The 26,390-nt window shown below is 42.1% G+C and overlaps 2 long non-coding RNA genes across 2 annotated transcripts; both read right to left on the minus strand.

Moving 5' to 3' along the window:
* Positions 1-14,502: 14,502 nt before the first annotated feature.
* On the minus strand, positions 14,503-16,963 carry LOC127302977 (uncharacterized). Its single transcript, XR_007853213.2, has 4 exons — positions 16,731-16,963; positions 16,444-16,629; positions 15,716-15,779; positions 14,503-14,744 (listed from the first exon to the last, which is right to left on the minus strand). It is a non-coding gene; the product is annotated as an uncharacterized lncRNA (long non-coding RNA).
* A 5,553-nt stretch (positions 16,964-22,516) lies between these two features.
* On the minus strand, positions 22,517-24,604 carry LOC139830510 (uncharacterized). Its single transcript, XR_011742750.1, has 3 exons — positions 24,504-24,604; positions 23,776-23,839; positions 22,517-22,804 (listed from the first exon to the last, which is right to left on the minus strand). It is a non-coding gene; the product is annotated as an uncharacterized lncRNA (long non-coding RNA).
* Between the last annotated feature and the right edge of the window lie 1,786 nt (positions 24,605-26,390).

Here is a 26,390-nt window from a genome sequence, read left to right on the forward strand (position 1 = left end):
CGCCAAACCTCCTATTTTTCCCGGAAGGCTCCAGAACACCGAAGGAGAGTCGGAGGAGAGCCAGGGGGGCCCCACACCAAAGGGCCGCGCGGGCCAGGGTCTGGCCGTGCCGGCCTAGGGTGAGGCCACCCTGTCAGCCCTCCTGCGCCGCCTCTTCGCCTATAAAACCCCTTTCGACCTAAAAACGCAGTACCACTTGACGAAACTCCAGAAAGACTCCAGGGGCGCCGCCACATCGCGAAACTCCAATTCGGGGGACAGAAGTCTCTGTTCCGGCACCCTGCCGGGACGGGGAATTGCCCCCGGAGCCATCTCCACCGCCGTCTTCACCGCCATCTTCACCGCCATCGCTGCCTCCATGATGAGGAGGGAGTAATTCACCCCCGGGGCTGAGGGCTCCGCTGTAGCTATGTGGTTTATCTCTCTCTCTTTGTGATCAAGTTGAATATTATCTATGTGCTACTCTAGTGATGTTATTAAAGTAGTTTACTCCTCCTCCATGATGTAATGTTGGCAGTGTGTGCATCATGAAGTACTTGGTTTATGCTATGATTGTGATCTCTTGTAGATTATGAAGTTAACTATTACTATGATGGTATTGATGCGATCTATTCCTCCTTTCATAGTGTGAAGGTTACGGTGTGCATGCTATGTTAGTACTTGGTTTGGTTGTGTTGATCTATCTTGCACTCTAAGGTTATTTAAATATGAACATTGAATATTGTGGAGCTTGTTAACTCCGGCATTGAGGGTTCGTGTAATCCTACACAATGATGTTCATCATCCAACAAGAGGGTGTAGAGTAGTCCTATTATGTTATCATTGTTGAGAGTGTCCACTAGTGAAAGCAGGATCCCTGGGCCTTGCTTCCAAGCATCGAATCTCCGTTTGTCTACTGTTTTGTTGAATGTTTGCTCGCTGCCATATTTCATTCAGATTGCTATTACCACTCACACTCATCCATATTACTTGTATCTCACTATCTCTTCGCCGAACTAGTGCACCTATTGTATTAGGTGTGTTGGGGACACAAGAGACTTCTTGCTTTGTGGTTGCAGGGTTGCATGAGAGGGATATCTTTGACCTCTTCCTCCCTGAGTTCGATAAACCTTGGGTGATCCACTTAAGGGAAACTTGCTGCTGTTCTACAAACCTCTGCTCTTGGAGGCCCAACACTGTCTACAGGAAAAGGAGGGGGCGTAGACATCAAGGCGTGGCAGCTTTCTTGCCACCCTTCTTGAATTTTCCCTTAGACTTGCCCTGTTTCTTGAAACTGGTGGTCTTGTTGACCATCAACACTTGGTGCTCTTTCTTAATCTCAATCTCAGCAGCTTTTAGCATGCCAAAGAGTTCAGGTAACTCTTTGTTCATGTTCTGCATATTGTAGTTCGTCACAAAGTTCTTGTAACTAGGTGGCAGTGATTGAAGGACACGATTAATCCCCAGTCTATTAGGAATCACTATTCCCAAGTCACTGATTTTCTTCGCATGCCCAGTCATAACGAGCATGTGCTCACTAACGGAGCTGCCTTCTTCCATCATGCAGCTGAAGAAGTGTTTTGATGCTTCATAGCATTCCACGGCCGCATGAGTTTCAAATATAGCTTTCAGCTCATTGACCAACTCATGAGGATCGTGGTGCTCAAAACATTTTTGAAGATCGGCTTCCAGACTGCACAGGATGACACACTGAACTTGAGAGTACCGAGCTTTCCGAGTAGCGTAAACATTCTTTACTTCATCGGTTTCAGTTTCTGCAGGAGGGTCACCTAGCGGTGCATCAAGCACATATTGCAGATTTCCGCCAGCGAGGAAGATCCTCACATGACGGAACCAGTCGGTGAAGTTGCTACCGTTGCTCTTAAGATTTTCTTTCTCTAGGAACTGGTTAAAATTGATTGGGGACGCCATATCTACAACATATATTTGCAATAGTTTAGACTAAGTTTATGACAAATTGAGTTCAAATTTTAATTCAACATAATTAAAAATCTAGGTGAACTCCCACTCAAAACAATATCCCTCCAATTGTCTTAGTGATCACACGAACCAAATCCACCACACCTAAGTCCGATCATCACGAGCCAAGATGTAATTTCAATGGCGAACACTCAAAGTGTTCATCATATCAATCATATGATTCATGCTCTACCTTTCGGTATCACGTGTTCCGAGACCATGTCTGTACATGCTAGGTCAAGGCCACCTTAGTATCCGCATGTGCAAAAATGGCTTGCACCCGTTGTATGCACTTGTTGATTCTATCACACCCGATCATCACGAGATGCTTCGAAACGACAAGTCTTGGCAACGGTGCTACTAAGGATGAACACTTTATTATCTTGATATTTTAGTGAGAGGGATCATCTTATAATACTACCGTCGCGATCTAAGCAAAATAAGATGCATAAAAGGATTGACATCACATGCAGTTCATATGTGATATGATATGGCCCTTTTGTCTTTGCGCCTTTGATCTTCATCTCCAAAGCACGGACATGATCTCCATCATCAACGGGCATGATCTCCATCATCGTCGGCGTAGCGTCAAGGTCCATGGCGTCGTCTTCATGGTTGTTCACCTCATGTAGCAACTATTACAACTTCTTTGAAATACTACTCAACAAGAAATTTAAAGACAACCATAAGGCTCCTGCCGGTTGCCACAATACAATAATGATCATCTCATACATATTCATCATCACATTATGGCCATATCACATCACCAAACCCTGCAAAAACAAGTTAGACGTCTCTAATTTGGTTTGCATATTTTATGTGGTTTAGGGTTTTCGAGAGAGATCTAATCTACCTACGAACATGAACCACAACGGTGATACTAGTGTTGTCAATAGAAGAGTAAATTGAATCTTCACTATAGTAGGAGAGACAGACACCCGCAAAGCCTCTTATGCAATGCAAGTTGCATGTCGAACGAGGAACAAGTCTCATGAACGCGGTCATTTAAAGTTAGTCTGAGCCGCTTCATCCCACTATGCCACAAAGATGCAAAGTACTCAAACTAAAGACAACATAAGCATCAACGCCCACAAAACCATTGTGTTCTACTCGTGCAACCATCTATGCATAGACATGGCTCTGATACCAATGTAGGGATTCGTTGCATAGAAAACAAAAAATTTCCTACCGCGAGAACGCAATCGAAGCCAAGATGCAATCTAGAAGACGGGAGCAACGAGGGGATGATCGAGACTCACCCTTGAAGATTTCCAAAGCCTATAAGAGTAGGCTCTTATTGCTGCGGTAGACGATCACTTGCCGCTTGCAAAAGCGCGTAGAAGATCTTGATCACGGTGCCACGATCGGGCAGCACCTCCGTACTCGGTCACACGTTCGGTGTTGATGAAGACGACGTCCTTCTCCCCGTTCCAGCGGGCAGCGGAAGTAGTAGCTCCTCCTTGAATCCGGCAGCACGACGGCGTGGTGGCGGTGGCGATGGAGAACTCCGGCGGAGCTTCGCTAAGCGTTGCGGGAGAGGTGGATGAGAGGGGGCGGCTAGGGTTTGGGAGAGGGGGTGGACGGCCACTATGGGGTGCGGCCTCCTTGAGGGCTTGTGGTGGCCGGCCCCCTCCCCTATGCCCTTCATTATATAGGTGGAACCCCCAAGTGTTGGACTACAAGTCTTCGAATAAGACCCCAACCCAAAACCTTCCATGTAGTAGGGAAACCTACCCAAAGTGGGACTCCCATCCAAGTGGGATTCCCACCCTTCCATGAGGGGGGGGGGGGGGGTGGCCGGCCCCCTAGGTGGAGTCCACCTTGGACTCCCCCCTCTAGGGTTGGCCGGCCATGGGGAGGTGGAGTCCCTCCGGGACTCCTCCTTCCTTAGTGATTTCTTCCGGACTTTTCTAGAACCTTCTAGAACCTTCCATAAAATCTCCGGATCATTTTCAAACTTATAAAATGACTTCCTATATATGAATCTTATTCTCCGTACCATTCCGGAACTCCTCGTGATGTCCGGGATCCCATCCGAGACTTCTAACAATACTTCGAACTCCATTCCATATTCAAGTTCTACCATTACAACATCAAACCTTAAGTGTGTCACCATACGGTTCGCGAACTATGTGGACATGGTTGAGAACTCTCTCCGACCAATAACCAATAGCGGGATCTGGAGATCCATAATGGCTCCCACATATTCAACGATGACTTTAGTGATCGAATGAACCATTCACATACGATACCAATTCCCTTTGTCACACGATATTTTACTTGTCCGAGGTTTGATCATCGGTATCACTCTATACCTTGTTCAACCTCGTCTCCTGACAAGTACTCTTTACTCGTACCGTGGTATGTGGTCTCTTATGAACTTATTCATATACTTGCAAGACATTAGACGACATTCCACCGAGAGGGCCCAGAGTATATCTATCCGTCATCGGGATGGACAAATCCCACTGTTGATCCATATGCCTCAACTCATACTTTCCGGATACTTAATCCCACCGTTATAACCACCCATTTACGCAGTGGCGTTTGATGTAATCAAAGTAGCTTTCCGGTATAAGTGATTTACATGATCTCATGGTCATAAGGACTAGGTAACTATGTATCGAAAGCTTATAGCAAATAACTTAATGACGTGATCTTATGCTACGCTTAATTGGGTGTGTCCATTACATCATTCATACAATGATATAACCTTGTTATTAATAACATCCAGTGTTCATGATTATGAAAATAATCATCCATTAATCAACAAGCTAGTTAAGAGGCATACTAGGGACTCTTTGTTGTTTACATATCACACATGTATCAATGTTTCGGTTAATACAATTATAGCATGGTATATAAACATTTATCATAAACATAAAGATATATAATAACCATTTTTATTATTGCCTCTTGGGCATATCTCCAACAGTGTAACCCAGCTGTGGTAGATCGGACTTCAAGGTAGACATGTTGCAAACCCTAGATTGAAACACGGGCTCTGATACCACTTGTTATAAATGCGTGATACGTCCAAAACGTATCTACTTTCCCGAACACTTTTCCTATTGTTTTGCCTCTAATTTGTGTGTTTTGGATACAACTAACACGGACTAACGCTGTTTTCAGCAGAATTGCCCTGGTGTCTCGTTTTTGTGCAGAAATTCAACTTTCGGGAAAATCCTCGGAATTTATACCAAAGGTCCTATTTTACCAGAAGAATCACGGAGCTAGAAGGGCAGGCCTGGGGGAGGCCCAGGGCCCCCAGACGCTAGGCCGGTGCGGCCTGGAGGGGGGCGCGCCGCCCTAGCGTGTGGCCCCCTCGGCTGCCCTCTGACGCCCTCCTTTGGACTACTTAAGGGTTTCGATCTAAAAACGCGAGAAGAGAAGTCGAAGTCGCCAGAAACCTCCCAGTACGCCGCCACCGTCGCGAAACTCCGTCTCGGGACCAGAAACTCTGTTCTGGCACTCCGCCGGGACGGGGAATTGGAGGAGATCATCGCCATCATCACCACCGACGCCTCTCCATCGACCAGCAATGTTTCCCCCATCCATGTGTGAGTAATTCCCCCGCTGTAGGCTGAAGGGGATGGTAGGAATTGGATGAGATTGGTCATGTAATAGCATAAGATTGTTAGGGCATAGTGCCTAGTGTCCGTAATTGGCACTTTGATGATATTGTTGCAACTTGTTATGCTTAATGCTTGTCACTAGGGCCCGAGTGCCATGATCTCAGATCTGAACATGTTATTGTTTCATCATGATATGCATTGTTTTATGATCTTACCTGCAAGTTGTATACACATGTTGCTGTCCGGAACCCGAGGCCCCGAAGTGACAGAAATCGGGACAACCGGAGGGGATGGCAGTGATGTGAGGATCACATGTGTTCACAGAGTGTTAATGCTTTGCTCCGGTACTCTATTAAAAGGAGTACCTTAATATCCAGTAGATTCCCTAGAGGCCCGGCTGCCACCGGCTGGTAGGACAAAAGATGTTGTGCAAGTTTCTCATTGCGAGCACGTACGACTATATTCGGAACACATGCCTATGGATTGCTTAGTACTTGGACACCGTTTTATTATTATCTGCAAATGCCCTGCTTTGATTGTTACATGAGTTTCTCTCATCCATGCAACGCCCGTCATCCATCCCTGTGCCTACAGTATTTTAATCCTGCTGTTTACTATAATCACTACTGCTGTCTTTGTTACTCTGCTGCTGCTATTTCACCACTGCCATCTTGCTATAAAGCCATTACACGATAAACTCTTGCGAGCAAGTCTGTTTCCAGGTGTAGCTGAATTAACAACTCCGATGTTAAGGCTTTCAAGTATTCTTTGTCTCCCCTTGTGTCGAATCAATAAATTGGGTTTTACTTCCCGCGAAGACTGTTGCGATCCCCTATACTTGTGGGTCATCAAGACTATTTTCTAGCGCCGTTGCCGGGGAGCATAGCTTTATTTGGAAGTTCACTTGGATTGATATTGTTCGCTGCAAATTCTCCATCATGGGTAAATCTCGCGATCCTAAAGTCGCCATATTACCATCCACTACAAGAAAAGGTACAACTCTGAGTACCTCTGCTACTCTTGATTCACCATCTGTGATAAGTCAACTTGTTTCACCGCCGCAAGCTTCACTTGCTGGTACTTCTGTTGAATCTGAAAACTCTCATAATATTGATAATGTTTCTGCTGTGCTTGATGATAGTGGTTCATTGGGATCTTTTCTAGATGCTACAATTGCTAGGTCTAGAAAAATTGAAAATACTGAAACTCCTAATAAAAATGCTGCTACACCTGTTAATTCACCTGAGTCTGTTGATTATTCTAGTGATGATCCTGATGAGGATTATGTGGAACTTAATGATGATTTTATTGATAAATGCAATGCTATTACTGATGCAAGAAAAATTAAAAAGTTTCTCGCACAACATACTGTTAGATATAAGCTATCTCCTGATCCTAAATTTGCCACATCTCCTATAAACATTAAGGATAAAGATTATGATTTTTCTCTTGATCTATCTCATATAGCTATTGTTGAGAAAACACCCTTTTGTGGTACTGAAAAAGAAAGTGCTGTAGAACACATGAATGAACTTTCTTCTATGAGTAGCTTGTTTTCTGATGATGTCAAGATGCGTACTTATTTTGTTGCTTAAATTTTCCCTTTCACATTAAAGGATGATGCTAAAACTTGGTATAATAATTTGCCTCCTGGTTCTATTAAAAGTCCAGGTGATTTGCTTGATGTTTTCTTTCGGAAATACTTTCCTGCTAGTGCTCAACATGCTGCTTTGCAGAAAATTTATAGCTTTGACCAGGAAGATGGAGAGAAATTGCCAGAAGCTTGGGCAAGATTTTGCTCTCTTATCAGAGCTCGACCTGGACATGATTTGGAAAAGCATGATTTACTTGATATATTTTATAGTGGACTAACCGTTGAGTCTAGAGCATATTTGGATAGTTGTGCTGGTTGTGTTTTTAGGAAAAGAACTCCAGACGAAGCTGAAGAATTATTGGCTAAAATAGGCCGGAATCATGATGATTGGACTACACCTGAACCAACCCCGACACCAATATTGAAGAAGAGGGGTTTGATTAAATTAAATGATGAAGATATGAGGGAAGCCAAGAAGTCTCTCAAGGAGAAAGGTATTAAATCCGAAGATGTGAAGAATTTACCTCCCATAGAAGATATATGTGAGATAATTCCCCCTTCATCCATGATTGAGGTAAACTCTCTTCAACGCTTTACTAGGAAAGATATTACGTATTCAAAACCTCCTGCTCAATGCTTAGATGAGTTTGATAATTATATTGTTAAGAAAGAAAATTTTAATATGAGAGTAGAGAATCATCTAATGGAAAATTCTCAAGCTATTAGCAATTTGCATGATATTGTGGAGAGAACCTCCAATGATGTTAAGATGCTTGTTAAACATTTTCATATGGTTCAAACTCAAATTGATCAACTCACTAAAGTTCAAAATGACTTACTAAAAAATAATTCTAAAGAGAAACATGCTTATGAAGTAACAACTAGAGGCGGTGTTTCTACCCAGGATCCTCTATATCCTGAAGGGCATCCCAAAAGAGTTGAACAAGATTCTCAACGCATTGAACCTAGTGCTCCTTCTAAGAAAAAGAAGAAGAAACATAAAAATGTTGTAGAATCCTCTGAACCTGTTAATGATCCTAATAGTATTTCTATTTCTGATGCTGAAACTGAAAGTGGTAATGAACATGATAATGATAATGATAAGAATGATGCTTCTGATAAAGAAGAGGTTGAAGATGAACCTGAAAAGCGTGCTAAAAATAAAAAAGTATACTAGAGAAGATTTTATTGCTAAGAAACATGGTAATGAAAGGGAACCTTGGGTTCAAAAGGAAATGCCTTTTCCTGCTAAGAAACTAAAATCAAAGGAAGAAGAACACTATAATAAATTTTGCGATTGGATGAAACCTTTATTCTTGCAAATCCCTTTGACTGATGCTATTAAATTGCCTCCTTATTCAAAGTATATGAAAGATATTGTCTCTAACAAAAGGAAAATTCCTAATGAGGAGATTTCCACTATGCTTGCTAACTACTCTTTCAATGGCAAAGTTCCAAAGAAGTTGGGCGACTCAGGTATACCTACTATTCCTTGTTCTATTAAGAATAATTATGTTAGAACTGCTCTATGTGATTTGGGAGCGGGTGTTAGTGTTATGCCTTTTTCTCTTTATAAGAGACTTTATTTAGATAAGTTGATACCTACTGATATATCTTTGGAAATGGCTGATAAATCTACTGCTATTCCTGTTGGTATATGTGAGGATGTTCCTGTTCAAGTTACTAATAACTGCTTGATATTAACTGATTTTGTTGTGTTGGAAATGCCTGAAGATGATAATATGTCTATTATTCTTGGGAGACCTTTTCTTAACACCGCAGGGGCTGTTATTGATTGCAATAAAGGAAAAGTTACTTTCAATGTTGATGACAAGGAGCATACCGTTTATTTCCCCAAGAGGATTGATAAAGTATGTGGAGTTAATACTATTTCTAATGTGAGAACTATCAAAGTTGGAACTATTGATTGTCCTATATATGAGCCTAAAGAAGGATATCAAAATCTTATGATTGGATCCATATCAATACAATTCAAGGTAACATGATTGATTTGAGGTTTATTTCTTCTTATGCTATGTAAAATTTATTTGGTGGCAAGACTTGATCAACCTTGTTAACAAATACTTTTATATGCATAGAAGAGGTAAACAACATTTCTTTCTTCCTCCACTTGTTCTACTTGCTGTAGCACTTTTGTTTTGCAAAGTTCTTTAGTTAATTAGAGTTTCCAAAATCTTTTTCTGCCCAGTAATAATAAACTTAATACCCAGAAATGTGCATTTTTCAAAGTTTTCAAAAATTCACGAAAATTATACTGTTGGTCTTATTTTTCGAAGACGCACCTGGGAGCACCTGGGGATGACCAGTGGGGCACCCCAGGGTGGCACCCCACAGGCCGGCGCGGCCAGCAAGGGGGGCGCGCCACCCTGGCGTGTGGGTCCCCCTTTGCCCCACTTTTTCATCTCTTCCTCCCACTCTCTTCTCTCTCCCGAAAAAACTCGCACCAGCTTTCTCTCACTCGCGTTTCTGCTCAAGAGCTCTAGATTTCTTGATCTCTTTGCTCAGCCCAGATTTCTGTCTGAAATTTGGCACATTTGCTCTCCGGTATGTCACTCCTCCGATTATCCAAGTAGAATTTTGTTTGGTTGAGTATATCTTGAGTATTTTGCTGCTGTAGGTAACATGTTTAGTGAGCTTGCATGCTTGTTCTAAGTTGTAGAAACTAGTTTTGATGCATGATTAGTACTCTAGCAAGTTCCTATAGTAGTTTCCCTCAATTATATGTCACCAAATCAAATTTTATATTGTTTGTTGAAAAATTTCAGAAAATGGAGTGGAATAAGCATCAACTAAACCAACAAGAATTGGAGGTGCAACAAGTCATGAGAGTTAACCGCGAAGAGGGAGTATACCCCTCTTACTACCCGTGCACGGATTTCATGAGAAGTGCAGGAATCTTGGAAGATGTTCAGAATCTAATTTCTCGTGCAGGGTTGGATGATTTTGTTGACGGAGTGATACGTCTCCAACGTATCGATAATTTCTTATGTTCCATGCCACATTATTGATGATATCTACATGTTTTATGCACACTTTATGTCATATTCGTGCATTTTCTGGAACTAACCTATTAACAAGATGCCGAAGTGCCGATTCTTTGTTTTCTGCTGTTTTTGGTTTCAGAAATCCTAGTAACGAAATATTCTCGGAATTGGACGAAATCAACGCCCAGGGTCCTATTTTGCCACGAAGCTTCCAGAAGTCCGAAGAGGAGACGAAGTGGGGCCACGAGGTGGCCACACCCTAGGGCGGCGTGGCCCCCCCTTGGCCGCGCGGCCCTGTGGTGTGGGCCCCTCGTGCCGCCTCCTGACCTGCCCTTCCGCCTACTTAAAGCCTCCGTCGCGAAACCCCCAGTACCGAGAGCCACGATACGGAAAACCTTCCAGAGACGCCGCCGCCGATCCCATCTCGGGGGATTCAGGAGATCGCCTCCGGCACCCTGCCGGAGAGGGGATTCATCTCCCGGAGGACTCTACACCGCCATGGTCGCCTCCGGAGTGATGAGTGAGTAGTCTACCCCTGGACTATGGGTCCATAGCAGTAGCTAGATGGTTGTCTTCTCCCCATTGTGCTTCATTGTCGGATCTTGTGAGCTGCCTAACATGATCAATATTATCTATCTGTAATTCTATATGTTGCGTTTGTTGGGATCCGATGAATAGAGAATACTTGTTATATTGATTATCAAAGTTATGTCCATGTGTTGTTTATGATCTTGCATGCTCTCCGTTACTAGTAGATGCTCTGGCCAAGTAGATGCTTGTAACTCCAAGAGGGAGTATTTATGCTCGATAGTGGGTTCATGCCTCCATTGATATCAGGACGATGTGAGAAAGTTCTAAGGTTGTGGATGTGCTGTTGCCACTAGGGATAAAACATTGGTGCTATGTTTAAGGATGTAGTTACTGATTACATTACGCGCAATACTTAATGCAATTGTCTGTTGTTAGCAACTTAATACTGGAGGGGGTTCGGATGATAACCTGAAGGTGGACTTTTTAGGCATAGATGCAGGCTGGATGGCGGTCTATGTACTTTGTCGTAATGCCCAATTAAATCTCACTATACTCATCATAATATGTATGTGCATGGTCATGCCCTCTTTATTTGTCAATTGCCCAACTGTAATTTGTTCACCCAACATGCTGTTTATCTTATGGGAGAGACACCTCTAGTGAACTGTGGACCCCGGTCCAATTCTCTATAATGAAATACAATCTATTGCAATACTGTTCTACTGTTTTCTGCAAACAATCATCTTCCACACAATACGGTTAATCCTTTGTTACAGCAAGCCGGTGAGATTGACAACCTCACTGTTTCGTTGGGGCAAAGTACTTTGGTTGTGTTGTGCAGGTTCCACGTTGGCGCCGGAATCCCTGGTGTTGCGCCGCACTACATCCCGCCGCCATCAACCTTCAACGTGCTTCTTGGCTCCTCCTAGTTCGATAAACCTTGGTTTCTTTCTGAGGGAAAACTTGCTGCTGTGCGCATCATACCTTCCTCTTGGGGTTCCCAACGAACGTGTGAGTTACACGCCATCAAGCTCTTTTTCTAGCGCCGTTGCCGGGGAGATCAAGACATGCTGCAAGGGGAGTCTCCACATCCCAATCTCTTTACTTTGTTTTTGTCTTGCTTAGTTTTATTTATTACTTTGTTTGCTGCACTAAATCAAAATACAAAAAAATTAGTTGCTAGTTTTACTTTATTTGCTATCTTGTTTGCTATATCAAAAACACAAAAAAAATTAGTTACTTGCATTTACTTTATCTAGTTCGCTTTACTTACTGTTGCTAAAATGGCCAACCCTGAAAATACCAAGTTGTGTGACTTCACAACCACTAATAATAATGATTTCTTATGCACACCTATTGCTCCACCTGCTACTACAGCAGAATTCTTTGAAATTAAACACCTTTCTTGAATCTTGTTATGCGAGAGCAATTTTCTGGTGTTAGTTCTGATGATGCTGCTGCCCATCTTAATAATTTTGTTGAATTGTGTGAAATGCAAAAGTATAAGGATGTAGATGGTGACATTATAAAATTAAAATTGTTCCCTTTCTCATTAAGAGGAAGAGCTAAAGATTGGTTGCTATCTCTGCCTAAGAATAGTATTGATTCATGGACTAAATGCAAGGATGCTTTTATTGGTAGATATTATCCCCCTGCTAAAATTATATCTTTGAGGAGTAGCATAATGAATTTTAAACAATTAGATACTGAACATGTTGCACAAGCATGGGAAAGAATGAAATCTCTGGTTAAAAATTGCCCAACCCATGGACTGACTACTTGGATGATCATCCAAACCTTCTATGCAGGACTAAATTTTTCTTCGCGAAATTTATTGGATTCAGCTGCTGGAGGTACCTTTATGTCCATCACTCTTGGTGAAGCAACAAAGCTTCTTGATAATATGATGATTAACTACTCTGAATGGCACACGGAAAGAGCTCCACAAGGTAAGAAGGTAAATTCTGTCGAAGAAACCTCTTCCTTGAGTGATAAGATTGATGCTATTATGTCTATGCTTGTGAATGATAGGACTAATATTGATCCTAATAATGTTCCGTTAGCTTCATTGGTTGCACAAGAAGAACATGTTGATGTAAACTTCATTAAAAATAATAATTTCAACAACAATGCTTACCGGAACAATTCTAGTAACAACTATAGGCCATATCCTTATAATAATGGCAACGGCTATGGTAATTCTTATGGGAATTCTTACAAAAATAATAGGAGTTCACCCCCTGGACTTGAAGCCATGCTTAAAGAATTTATTAGTACACAAGCTGCCTTTAACAAATCTGTTGAAGAAAAGCTTGGGAAAATTGATATACTTGCTTCTAAAGTCGATAGTCTTGCTGCTGATGTTGATCTTTTGAAATCGAAAGTTATGCCTAATGAAAATCATCATAATAAAATTTTTACTACAGCAAATGCCATCCAAGTTAGAATTAATGAGAATATAAGATTAATGGCTGAACTGCGTGCTAGGTGGGATAGAGAAGAAAATGAAAAACTAGCTAAAGAAAAGAATGTAGCTAAAGTTTGGACTATTACCACCACTAGTAATGCTAATGCTACACATGTTGCTGCACCTCCTACTATTAATAATAAAAGAATTGGTGTTAGCAATGTTTCCACTTCTAATGCAAAGCGCGAGAAACTGCCTGAAACTGCTAAAACTGCTGAAACTGCCTGTGATAAAACTGCTGAAATTTTTTCCAACATTGGAGATGATGATCCCATTGCTTTAGATTATAATGGTTTGAATCTTGATGATTGCCACATCTCTGAAGTTATAAAGTTCTTGCAAAAACTTGCTAAAAGTCCTAATGCTAGTGCTATAAATTTGGCTTTCACGCAACATATTACAAATGCTCTCATAAAAGCTAGAGAAGAGAAACTAGAGCGCGAAGCCTCTATTCCTAAAAAGATAGAGGATGGTTGGGAGCCCATCATTAAGATGAAGGTTAAAGATTTTGATTGTAATGCTTTATGTGATCTTGGTGCAAGTATTTCTGTTATGCCTAAGAAAATTTATAATATGCTTGACTTGCCACCGCTGAAAAATTGTTATTTGGATGTTAATCTTGCTGATCATTCTACAAAGAAACCTTTGGGGAATGTTGATAATGTTCGCATTACCGTTAACAATAACCTTGTCCCCATTGATTTTGTTGTCTTGGATATTGAATGCAATGCATCTTGTCCCATTATATTGGGAAGACCTTTTCTTCGAACTGTTGGTGCTATCATTGATATGAAGGAAGGTAATATAAAATATCAATTTCCTCTCAAGAAAGGTATGGAACACTTCCCTAGAAAGAGAATGAAGTTACCTTTTGATTCTATTATTAGAACAAATTATGATGTTGATACTTCGTCTCTTGATAATACTTGATACACACTTTCTGCGCCTAGCTGAAAGGCGTTAAAGAAAAGCGCTTATGGGAGACAACCCATGTTTTTACCTACAGTACTTTGTTTTTATTTTATGTCTTGGAAGTTGTTTACTACTGTAGCAACCTCTCCTTATCTTAGTTTAGTGTTTTGTTGTGCCAAGTAAAGTCGTTGATAGTAAAGTTCATACTAGATTTGGATAACTGCGCAGAAACAGATTTCTTTGCTGTCACGAATCTGGGCTGTTTTCTCTGTAGGTAACTCAGAAAATTATGCCAATTTACGTGAGTGATCCTCAGATATGTACGCAACTTTCATTCAATTTGAGCATTTTAATTTGAGCAAGTCTGGTGCCTCTATAAAATTCGTCAATACGTGTAGTGACCTCACTTTAAAAAGTGCAAGCCCCTGTGCATTAGTGCTAGTCCCTGGATCGAACTGCTAGCACACACAGTTTAAGATGAAATACCAAGTAGCAAAGGTCTTCATTACAATCTAAGATCCAGCGGAAATAAAATAGTTCGATACAACTTGCATAGCTCAAGGCTAGCATAAACATAAATCAGAGTTCAACATCAAGCGGAAAGCAAATAGCATGGAGTCCTCTTCCTTCACGGATGCCACAGGCAGACATGTTGGGCAAAGACTCGTGATCCTAACATCTTCTTCATCAGCTAGGGATACCTGCAACATCAAACGTTGCAGCCCGAAGGAATCAATACATTTGGAATTGTATTGGCAAGGACACTTTTGTGGACTCAAAAGGCATCCTACACCTACGTGCACATTTGGCAGGTAGAGCTCAAGTTCATTTTGCATAAAGCCAATTTTTCCCTATCTTTTATCAAAACATTTTCTTTCAATCTAATTAGCAGTAGCATTGGTAAAACCCCAATGTACCAAATTAACAGTAGCATTGGTAAAGCCCCAATGTACCTTCCTACCCTTGTTCACCCATTCAAATTTTATTTAAGAAATTGGGATGAGGAGATCTTCGAACAAAGACTTGTCAGTTCGCTCAAGTTGTCCATAACCGGGGACACGGCTAAGTACTTAGATTTACACTCTCGAGAGGTTGTACACCTTTACCCACATGGCCAGGTCAATCCTTCTACCTCGTTGCACATTTTGCTTAAGGACAGGTGTAGACCGTGGCCGAGACCTTCTGTGTGTAATCGCCCGAACCATTCCCTAAGGGCCACGCCCCCACCTACAGTATCCCTCTACCACCACCTGGCCCCTAGGATCCGGGTTCATACAACATACTTTGTCAAGCCAGAGCCATAGTAGCATGTGGTTGTACGTGAAGCTAATGAGCAAGGTTTGTCTACAATCTCTTTAAGCACTGGTGACTTTCCGCAAGTGTGCACTAGCACCGGGGTCTTGCCCACGATACTGACCACCCTCTCCATAACTCCACCATTCACCCAGGTAATTCATTAAACTTAGTTGTTTTTCCTTAACCTCTATCAAAACATTTTCCATAGCATAGCAGGTAACAACTAAATTTAATGGCGGCTAAAGGAGTCTAGGAGTGGTGTAGCTAAACTACTAGGATTTATTAGCAGGCATAAAGCATAAACCCTAGACATGTCTACTATAAAAACACTACAGTGCAAGAATCAAAACTGGGACTTTTGGTGTGTGTCACTTGCCTTTTTCAGTGGGAGGAGTTGCAATCTTCGCAGTCACAAAGGTTGCAGCTGTCACAGTCGCAATCTACAAGCATACATACATAGCACCATAAACACAAAGCACAACACAAATGCACAAACATAGACATGAGATGCATATGAGATTCACACAAGAGCACTCCATTTATTGTTCTCTGGTTGTCACTATATGCATGATGCCATGGCAAAATTTTAGTGTTGAATTAATTATTAAAAACATTTCCTATCATTAGAAAAGATCTACAACACTAAACAAATACTACAAGAGAAACGTATAGGTAACATTTTTATTTTCTAATGCTATTGTACAGGGGGTTCGAATCTCTGCTAAAAGCAAAATGAATTACTTAAATATATTTTGTAGAACTATTTATATGGCCAAAATACTCTATTTTGGTTTCTGCAAAAACTGTGTAAAAATATGATGCAAAAGTGCAATATTATGACACTAACGTATTCTACACATTTTTCTGAGTTCAGGGACATCTTGTTTGCTAAATTTCGATAAACGGAACTAAAGATATGATTTTTCAAAGATTGAAGTATGTCCTGTTCTAATATCCGAAATTTAGAATAGATGTGACAATTGGCCGATTCTAATTGGTCAGTACCCCTTCATCTAAGTGATGTATTACCAGCCTTAGGATCTAGATCCTGTGGTTGCTAGGAAAACTGAACAAAGAAAAGGAAAACAGGGGCAGCTCACATACGGGACGCACACAGCAATGTCGTCTGATGTCGCCGGCCTTGACGTTCCGGTGCTCCTTGGCGATGGTGGGGCAGACGATGGAGCTCGGATTGACAAGGGAAACTCGTTTACGAAGTCGCGGACGTCGATCTGCAGTAGTTCGCCGGAAGTCGCTCGCCGGAGACTAGAGTCGATTATAGCGTCGTCGCTGTGGTGCACGAAAAATTGCGAATCAAAATCTGAGAGATGCGGAATGAAGAAAGAAAGAGTTTTGCGAAAACTAGAAGTCAAAAGATGGACTGTGCTCACCGCAATCGACGATTTACCGCGACGGTACTGCGGACATGCGAGGCAAAATTCGAGCAGCCTGGGGGCTCTCTAGGCGTGCCGTTTGGGGGGAAATGAAGAGGAGGGAATGGAGCTTAAGTAGGAAGAAACGGTGCGTCGAATGGTGCCTTAAAACGCCGGTAATCAATTGAAGAGTAAACACAGAAACTGAAAAACGCAGCAGTCGTTCGTGCGTGTGCGTCGCTTCGTGCCCGGGCTTGAAGACGATGATGTGGCGCTGGGACCCACATAACAGGAAAGGAGAAAAAGAAAACGCGACCTGGTCGCTTGGACGTGGGCGTGGGCGTGCGTGTGCAGCGCCGGGCTGCACGCTCTGAGTTGCCTCTGGCTGGGTCGCTCATTTGAGCTTGCCTGGCCATTTGCCCACACGTTGTTCTTTTTTTTTTTTTTTTTTTTACCAAATCTCTTTTCTCTTACCTAATTTTAGTATTTGGAAAATAATTTGACAAATGGCATTTGATTTAAAAACCAATTTGTTTCAAAAGTAAGTCGAAACTAGTCAGAAAAATACAAATAAAATATCCGCAGATTCCTTATTCAATGAAGAATATTTTGGAACCACTTTTAAAACATTTTGAAAATTTTGAATCTGACACATAGTTCTATATGGCTTTATTTGCATTACTTCGGGTTTTAGGTTTCTTTAACAAAATTTAAAATTCCATTCAAATTTTTCCTAGGGAATGCAACGATGCCATGATGCTTATGAATGAAATGCATGCATTTTATAATTTGAAAATTTGGGATGTTACAAACCTAACCCCCTTAAGATGAATCTCGTCCCCGAGATTCGGAATGGCTAGCAAATAGGTGTGGGTGGTTTTGTCGAAGATCATCTTCCCGTTCCCAAGTTGCTTCTTCCTTAGTGTGGTGATTCCACTGAACCTTACAGAACTTGATCGTCTTGGTACGAGTAACTCTTTCTGCCGTCTCCAGAATTTTGACCGGTTTCTCTTCATATGTAAGATCACTTTCCAACTGAACTTCCTCAAGTGGCACTGTATCTCTAAGCGGAGTTGCTGCCATATCTGGGTGACATTTCTTCAGTTGGCTCACATGGAACACATTATGAACGGCTGATAGGGCTTCTGGTAGTTCCAACTGATATGCTACTTCTCCTTTGCGAGCTAGGATCTTGAATGGTCCTACAAAGCGGGGTGCTAACTTTCCCTTGACTCCAAATCTCTTCACACCACGTAGTGGTGAGACTCTAAGGTATGCTCTATCACCTATCTCATAGGTCACTTCCCTACGCTTTGAATCAGCATAGCTCTTCTGTCTAGATTGAGCTATCTTCAATCTATCTCTGATCAGTCTGACCTTCTCTTCAGCATCCTTGATCAAATCTGGGCCAAATAGGCTTCTTTCCCCTACGCCACTCCAAAGTAGTGGGGTGGTGCACTTCCTTCCGTATAGTGCCTCAAATGGAGCCATCCCAATGCTAGCCTGGTGGCTATTGTTGTATGAAAACTCTGCGTATGGCAAATTTTCATCCCAGCTAGATCCATAGTCCAATGCACAAGCTCTCAACATATCTTCTAAGATCTGATTTACTCTTTCAGTCTGTCCATCAGTCTGTGGGTGAAACGCTGTGCTGAACTCTAACCTAGTTCCCAAAGATTCATGTAGTTGGCGCCAAAAGTGGGAAGTGAACTGAGTACCTCTATCTGACACAATACTCTTGGGAACGCCATGTAAACAAATAATTCTGCTCATGTAGATCTTGGCTAGCTTGGCACTTGTATAAGTGGTCTTCACAGGTATGAAGTGAGCCACTTTAGTCAAGCGGTCTACCACAACCCAAATAGAATCATACCCTGATCTGGTCTTTGGCAGTCCAGTGATAAAGTCCATGCCTATGTTGTCCCACTTCCACTCGGGTACTGGTAAAGGCTGCAATAGTCCTGCTGGTTTCTGATGTTCTGCCTTGACTCTGCTACAAACATCACACAGTGCAATATACTCGGCAATATCTCCCTTCAAGTTAGTCCACCAAAATCTTTCCTTTACATCCATGTACATCTTAGTGTTACCGGGATGAATGGAGTATGGTGAATCATGTGCTTCTTGAAGAATCAACCTCCTAAGTTCAGGGTCCTGAGGCACACAAATTCTCTTCTCGAACCATATGGTTCCTTGCTCATCTTCATGAAATCCCTTTGCTTTGCCTTTGCTCATATTGATCTTGATTTCTTCTATTTCCTTGTCTAGCTTCTGAGCTTCTCTGATTTTATCCATTAGTGTTGGTTGAACTTCAAGGGATGCCAAATAGCCTTCTGGCACAATTTCCAATCTAAGATCCTTAAACTGTTCACACAAGTCTTCAGGCAATTCTCCTGCTGTGAGACCGTTCACATAGCTCTTACGGCTCAAGGCATCGGCTACAACATTAGCCTTTCCTGGATGATATTGCAAACTCATATCATAATCTTTTATGAGTTCTAACCATCTTCTTTGTCTCATGTTCAACTCCTTCTGAGTGAATATATACTTAAGACTCTTATGATCAGTGAACACATCACTATGTTTTCCCATTAAATAATGTCTCCACACCTTGAGGGCATGCACAACAGAGGCTAGCTCCAAGTCATGTGTGGGATAATTCCTTTCATGGTTCTTAAGTTGGCGCGAAGCATAACACACCACTTTACCGTCTTGCATTAGAACACTGCCAAGTCCTTGACGAGATGCATCACAGTATACTTGGAAATCCTTATTGATATCCGGCAAACATAGAACTGGTGCACTTACTAGACGTTGCTTCAACTCCTGAAAACTAGCTTCACACTCCTCGGTCCAGGTAAATTTCTTCTCCTTCTTCAGTAGTTCAGTCATAGGTTTTGCAATCTTGGAGAAGTTTTCAATAAACCTCCGGTAGTATCCCGCGAGTCCTAAGAAACTCCGAATCTCTCCTGCATTCTTGGGTGACTCCCACTCGGTCACAGCTGCAACTTTGCTTGGGTCTACTGCGACTCCTTCTGCTGAAACTATGTGCCCAAGGAATCCAACTCTGTCTAACCAGAACTCACACTTGCTGAACTTGGCATATAGCTTATGCTCTCTAAGCTTCTCCATGATTATACGCAAATGTTTCTCGTGCTCGGCATCATCTTTTGAATATATCAATATATCATCAATGAATACCACCATGAACTTATCCAAATATTCCATGAACACCTTGTTCATCATGGTCATGAAATATGCTGGAGCATTGGTTAGTCCAAAAGGCATAACTGTATACTCATACGAGGCCAGAAGTATCGGGTTGTGAATGCGGTCTTAGGTATATCCTCCTCCCGGATCTTCAATTGAAAATATCCCGATCGAAGATCTATCTTGGAGAAAACCTTTGCTCCCTTCAATTGGTCGAACAAATCATTGATGTTGGGCAATGGGTACTTGTTTTTAATCGTCATCTCATTTAGCGAACGGTAGTCCATCACTAATCTCTTGCTAGAGTCTTTCTTCTCGACAAACAGTACAGGTGCTCCCCAAGATGACGAACTAGGTCGAATAAATCCTTTCTCGATTTGCTCCTTAAGTTGCTTCTTTAGCTCCTTTAGTTCTTCAACATCCATCTTATATGGTCTCTTAGCTATGGGTCCAGTACCGGGCAATAGTTCAATGAGAAACTCAACATCTCTATCCGGTGGCATTCCCGGCAACTCTTCCGGAAACACATCCGGGTATTCTTTCACTACTGCTACATCCTCTAGGCTAACCCCCTTAAGAGAGTTGACCTTACTACCTTTAAGCTCAAAGGTTGATTTGAAACGAATCCTCTTCATTTCTGGGGTTGTGAGTGTAATTGATCTCTTTGCACAATCTATTATGCCTCCATAAGTGGTCATCCAATCCATGCCTAGGATTACATCTAGACCTTGGGATGGTAGGACTACTAAGTTGACTGGGAACTTATGTTTTCCAATTTGTAGGGTCAAATTTCTACATCCATCAGTTGCTAACATCTCTCCCCCTGGAGAGCTTACCCTAAGAGGCCATCCCGTTGTTTTAGTGGGCAGATTATTCTTAACCACAAATGCTCTTGATATGAAAGAATGCGATGCACCGGTATCAAATAGAACAAGTGCTGAAAAGCAATTGAGCATGAACGTACCGATCACTGCGTCCGGCTCATCATAGATCTCCTCAACATTGACATGGTTGACATGCCCCTTCTGGAACGGGTTTGGCTTGCCTGCATCCACAATCTTCCTTGCTTCCTCAGCCTTCTTCTCAGGGCAGTCGTTGGCAAAGTGTCCAGTCTTCCTGCACTTGAAGCACTCTACCTGGCTGATGTCCTTCTTCACAAAGCGATGACCATTGTTGTTGTCGTGGCCATTTCCGTTGTTGTGACCATTGCCATTTCCATGATGGCTGCCATTACTCTTCCCAGAGTTGTTGTGGTGGTGATTCTTGTGACCATTGTGGTGATGGTGCTTGCTTCCACCATCATTTCTACCATACTTGTGATGGCCAGAGTTTCCACTACCTTCTCCATATGACCTCATCTTGTGAGCTGGTCCTGATCCATACTTGTCATATCCGTGCTTCCTCTTCCGGTTCTCCATACTCTTGTGCTTGGACTCAACTGCCACTGCGCTGTCATACAACTCCTGGTAATTGGCGTACCTAGAAGCACAAAGCTGGATGGATATCTCATCATTGAGGCCTCTCATGAATTCCTCCTGCCTCTTCCTATCAGTGTTCACATCTTCAGGTGCATAACGAGCCAACTTGTTGAAGAGCTCAGCATAGTCAGACAAGGAGCGAGATCCCTGGCGCAAGTCGCGAAACTCGCGCCTCTTCAGAGCGATGACTCCAGAAGCAACATGAGCAGTGCGGAAGGCATTCTGAAACTGATCCCAAGTGATGGCTGCGATGTCAGGGTAGGTGATCTGGTAGTTGTCCCACCATTCAGCTGCGGGTCCTTCAAGCTGATGTGCGGCGAACCGCACCTTCTCTTCCCCATGTGCTTGAATAGTGTCCAATTTCTTGTTAATTGTACGCAGCCAGTCATCAGCTACGATTGGCTCAGGAGAACTTGAGAATGTGGGAGGGTTCAGCCTCAGGAACCTAGTCAGACGGTCTTGCTGTGGCGGAGGTGGAGGTGGCGGAGGTGGTGGATTGTTGTTGTTGTTCTGCATGTGGTTGTTCAGCTGGGTTATGGTCTGAGTCACTGCTTGCATCAGCTGGGCCTGTGCCTCCATCATCTGTTGAACATAGGCTGGCACCTCGGGCTCTCGGCGGGGCGGCATGCTGTGGGGTTTGGGAGGTAAGAATTAGAATTAGACTAGAGCTAAAGAGAAATAAAATTTCCTACCCCCGAACAACACAAGCATATAAACAATCCTCAAATCACGCAAGCAAATGTTTTAAACACTAACAAACTAGTATGGTCATACCGCAATTTGGTATGATCAATGCATGGAGATATCGTTGGTCCGGAAAAAAAAAAGGAAAGTGGTGGTCTACTCTATTTCCAGCTTGGGTGCTTCTAGCTTCTCTTCCATCTACTTGAGGTCTTCAAAGATTGGACGTCTAAAAGATGAAGATTTGTTTTGAAGATGGAATAGGTGAGAATACAAGAAAACCAATTTGCAAACATTTCTTTTCAATAGAAAATGGATTAGATAGATAAGATGGAATTTCATCCTAAGGTCTTCCTATTTCTAATCAAAACCTAGGGTCACGAACCTATGGGCAACACAGTGCTCTGATACCATCTGTAGTGACCTCACTTTAAAAAGTGCAAGCCCCTGTGCATTAGTGCTAGTCCCTGGATCGAACTGCTAGCACACACAGTTTAAGATGAAATACCAAGTAGCAAAGGTCTTCATTACAATCTAAGATCCAGCGGAAATAAAATAGTTCGATACAACTTGCATAGCTCAAGGCTAGCATAAACATAAATCAGAGTTCAACATCAAGCGGAAAGCAAATAGCATGGAGTCCTCTTCCTTCACGGATGCCACAGGCAGACATGTTGGGCAAAGACTCGTGATCCTAACATCTTCTTCATCAGCTAGGGATACCTGCAACATCAAACGTTGCAGCCCGAAGGAATCAATACATTTGGAATTGTATTGGCAAGGACACTTTTGTGGACTCAAAAGGCATCCTACACCTACGTGCACATTTGGCAGGTAGAGCTCAAGTTCATTTTGCATAAAGCCAAATTTTCCCTATCTTTTATCAAAACATTTTCTTTCAATCTAATTAGCAGTAGCATTGGTAAAACCCCAATGTACCAAATTAACAGTAGCATTGGTAAAGCCCCAATGTACCTTCCTACCCTTGTTCACCCATTCAAATTTTATTTAAGAAATTGGGATGAGGAGATCTTCGAACAAAGACTTGTCAGTTCGCTCAAGTTGTCCATAACCGGGGACACGGCTAAGTACTTAGATTTACACTCTCGAGAGGTTGTACACCTTTACCCACATGGCCAGGTCAATCCTTCTACCTCGTTGCACATTTTGCTTAAGGACAGGTGTAGACCGTGGCCGAGACCTTCTGTGTGTAATCGCCCGAACCATTCCCTAAGGGCCACGCCCCCACCTACAGTATCCCTCTACCACCACCTGGCCCCTAGGATCCGGGTTCATACAACATACTTTGTCAAGCCAGAGCCATAGTAGCATGTGGTTGTACGTGAAGCTAATGAGCAAGGTTTGTCTACAATCTCTTTAAGCCTGGGTGACTTTCCGCAAGTGTGCACTAGCACCAGGGTCTTGCCCCCTGATACAGCCACCCTCTCCATAACTCCACCATTCACCCAGGTAATTCATTAAACTTAGTTGTTTTTCCTTAACCTCTATCAAAACATTTTCCATAGCATAGCAGGTAACAACTAAATTTAATGGCGGCTAAAGGAGTCTAGGAGTGGTGTAGCTAAACTACTAGGATTTATTAGCAGGCATAAAGCATAAACCCTAGACATGTCTACTATAAAAACACTACAGTGCAAGAATCAAAACTGGGACTTTTGGTGTGTGTCACTTGCCTTTTTCAGTGGGAGGAGTTGCAATCTTCGCAGTCACAAAGGTTGCAGCTGTCACAGTCGCAATCTACAAGCATACATACATAGCACCATAAACACAAAGCACAACACAAATGCACAAACATAGACATGAGATGCATATGAGATTCACACAAGAGCACTCCATTTATTGTTCTCTGGTTGTCACTATATGCATGATGCCATGGCAAAATTTTAGTGTTGAATTAATTATTAAAAACATTTCCTATCATTAGAAAAGATCTACAACACTAAACAAATACTACAAGAGAAACGTATAGGTAACATTTTTATTTTCTAATGCTATTGTACAGGGGGTTCGAATCTCTGCTAAAAGCAAAATGAATTACTTAAATATATTTTGTAGAACTATTTATATGGCCAAAATACTCTATTTTGGTTTCTGCAAAAACTGTGTAAAAATATGATGCAAAAGTGCAATATTATGACACTAACGTATTCTACACATTTTTCTGAGTTCAGGGACATCTTGTTTGCTAAATTTCGATAAACGGAACTAAAGATATGATTTTTCAAAGATTGAAGTATGTCCTGTTCTAATATCCGAAATTTAGAATAGATGTGACAATTGGCCGATTCTAATTGGTCAGTACCCCTTCATCTAAGTGATGTATTACCAGCCTTAGGATCTAGATCCTGTGGTTGCTAGGAAAACTGAACAAAGAAAAGGAAAACAGGGGCAGCTCACATACGGGACGCACACAGCAATGTCGTCTGATGTCGCCGGCCTTGACGTTCCGGTGCTCCTTGGCGATGGTGGGGCAGACGATGGAGCTCGGATTGACAAGGGAAACTCGTTCTGAAGTCGCGGACGTCGATCTGCAGTAGTTCGCCGGAAGTCGCTCGCCGGAGACTAGAGTCGATTATAGCGTCGTCGCTGTGGTGCACGAAAAATTGCGAATCAAAATCTGAGAGATGCGGAATGAAGAAAGAAAGAGTTTTGCGAAAACTAGAAGTCAAAAGATGGACTGTGCTCACCGCAATCGACGATTTACCGCGACGGTACTGCGGACATGCGAGGCAAAATTCGAGCAGCCTGGGGGCTCTCTAGGCGTGCCGTTTGGGGGGAAATGAAGAGGAGGGAATGGAGCTTAAGTAGGAAGAAACGGTGCGTCGAATGGTGCCTTAAAACGCCGGTAATCAATTGAAGAGTAAACACAGAAACTGAAAAACGCAGCAGTCGTTCGTGCGTGTGCGTCGCTTCGTGCCCGGGCTTGAAGACGATGATGTGGCGCTGGGACCCACATAACAGGAAAGGAGAAAAAGAAAACGCGACCTGGTCGCTTGGACGTGGGCGTGGGCGTGCGTGTGCAGCGCCGGGCTGCACGCTCTGAGTTGCCTCTGGCTGGGTCGCTCATTTGAGCTTGCCTGGCCATTTGCCCACACGTTGTTCTTTTTTTTTTTTTTTTTTTTTTTACCAAATCTCTTTTCTCTTACCTAATTTTAGTATTTGGAAAATAATTTGACAAATGGCATTTGATTTAAAAACCAATTTGTTTCAAAAGTAAGTCGAAACTAGTCAGAAAAATACAAATAAAATATCCTTGATTCCTTATTCAATGAAGAATATTTTGGAACCACTTTTAAAACATTTTGAAAATTTTGAATCTGACACATAGTTCTATATGGCTTTATTTGCATTACTTCGGGTTTTAGGTTTCTTTAACAAAATTTAAAATTCCATTCAAATTTTTCCTAGGGAATGCAACGATGCCATGATGCTTATGAATGAAATGCATGCATTTTATAATTTGAAAATTTGGGATGTTACAATACGAACTGTTCTGTTTTGACAGATTCTGCCTTTTATTCCGCATTGCCTCTTTTGCTATGTTGGATGAATTTCTTTGATCCATTAATGTCCAGTAGCTTTATGCAATGTCCAGAAGTGTTAAGAATGATTGTGTCACCTCTTAACATGTTAATTTCTATTGTCGCTAACCCTCTAATGAGTTGTTCTAAGTTTGGTGTGGAGGAAGTTTTCAAGGATCAAGAGAGGAGTATGATGCAACATGATCAAGGAGAGAGAAAGCTCTAAGCTTGGGGATGCCCCGGTGGTTCACCCCTGCATATATCAAGAAGACTCAAGCGTCTAAGCTTGGGGATGCCCAAGGCATCCCCTTCTTCATCGACAACATTATCAGGTTCCTCCCCTGAAACTATATTTTTATTCCATCACATCTTATGTGCTTTGCTTGGAGCGTCGGTTTGTTTTTGTTTTTTGTTTTGTTTGAATAAAATGGATCCTAGCATTCACCTTATGGGAGAGAGACACGCTCCGCTGTAGCATATGGACAAGTATGTCCTTAGTTTCTACTCATAGTATTCATGGCGAAGTTTCTTCTTCGTTAAATTGTTATATGGTTGGAATTGGAAAATGATACATGTAGTAAATTGCTATAAATGTCTTGGGTAATGTGATACTTGGCAATTGTTGTGCTCATGATTAAGCTCTTGCATCATATGCTTTGCACCCATTAATGAAGAAATACATAGAGCATGCTAAAATTTGGTTTGCATATTTGGTTTCTCTAAGGTCTAGATAATTTCTAGTATTGAGTTTGAACAACAAGGAAGAC

The sequence above is a fragment of the Lolium perenne genome, chromosome 4, assembly GCF_019359855.2.
Source record: "Lolium perenne isolate Kyuss_39 chromosome 4, Kyuss_2.0, whole genome shotgun sequence".
NCBI classification, from domain to species: domain Eukaryota; kingdom Viridiplantae; phylum Streptophyta; class Magnoliopsida; order Poales; family Poaceae; genus Lolium; species Lolium perenne.